Source organism: Bidens hawaiensis, unplaced genomic scaffold, assembly GCF_021521415.1.
Source record: "Bidens hawaiensis isolate Kalapana, Puna unplaced genomic scaffold, B.hawaiensis_p1.1 tig00000097_1, whole genome shotgun sequence".
NCBI lineage: Eukaryota > Viridiplantae > Streptophyta > Magnoliopsida > Asterales > Asteraceae > Bidens > Bidens hawaiensis.
Window position 1 is genome coordinate 1,476,472 of NW_027491017.1, and position 1,029 is coordinate 1,477,500.

The 1,029-nt window shown below is 48.5% G+C and overlaps 1 pseudogene; it reads right to left on the minus strand.

The window, feature by feature from the left end:
* Positions 1-681: 681 nt before the first annotated feature.
* The window catches only part of LOC143573200 (18S ribosomal RNA), a 1,924-nt pseudogene continuing 1,576 nt past the window's right edge, over positions 682-1,029 (minus strand).

The following is a 1,029-nucleotide window of genomic DNA, read 5'->3' on the forward strand; positions in this document are numbered from 1 at the left end:
AATGCTTTTGAGGTAACTTCCATAATAGGGAAGGAGTGAACTCGAGAGAAGAGAAAGCTATATGCTTAACACATGCAAGTCGGGCTCTCTTTTCTAGATTGACTCTCTTCCTCTTTGACTTAGGAGTTCCAGCGGCCAATTATGCGACAATATAGGCTGAGCGAGAATAGGATAAGTGTGTTATTAGATTTTAAAGAACAAGGTTCGGCAAGTAAACGAGGAATTTCTTACAGTAAGATAGAAAGCAGGCTAGTCTCCGAAAATGCCCCGGACCGTGTCCTTTGGAAAAAGTAAGATTTATCAGGGTAGAAGGCCTTTCCTTGAAAGTGAGAGGGACTCTGCTTACTCACCAGGTTTACAACGGCGGAGCGGCATACCGAAAAAAGGAAAGAATTCATTGCACCCCTAGGCACAAGTCATCCTCGTACCGGGCTTGGACCATGTCTCCCGAACAATCTCAGTACATATGGCGCATGACGATTCCACATATGGAGGTCGGAATGGGATCGGGTGTTTTCACGTCTCACCGTAGTGCCCGGTCTTCATTTCCGATTGATGAACAAGAAGGAAAATGGAATTCTTGGATTTTCTGACTCGCCCCCGGATACGTGTCCTTTAGACCCTTCGCCCGCCCGCCACCAGTGGAAGCAAGCACCTTGAAGGGAATTTCCATCGCGAAGGATTCAATCTAGCCACATGTTCCCCTAAGGCTACCTTGTTACGACTTCACCCCAGTCGAAGACCCCACCGTGGTATGCGCCAATAAGACCACCAAAAGCCTTTGTGGCACTAGTGGTACACAGAAGTCATGGTGATCATTGGTCCGATGCTTCGGGCGTAACCTATTCCCAGGGTTTGACGGGCGGTGTGTACAGGGCCGGGTACATATTCACCGCGGCATGCTGATCCGCGATTACTAGCGATTCCAACTTCATGTTCCCGAGTTGCAGAGAACAATCTGAACTGAGGCAATCTTTCCGGATTCGCTCCTCCTTACAGCCTTGCTTCCCGTTGTAATTGCCATTGTAG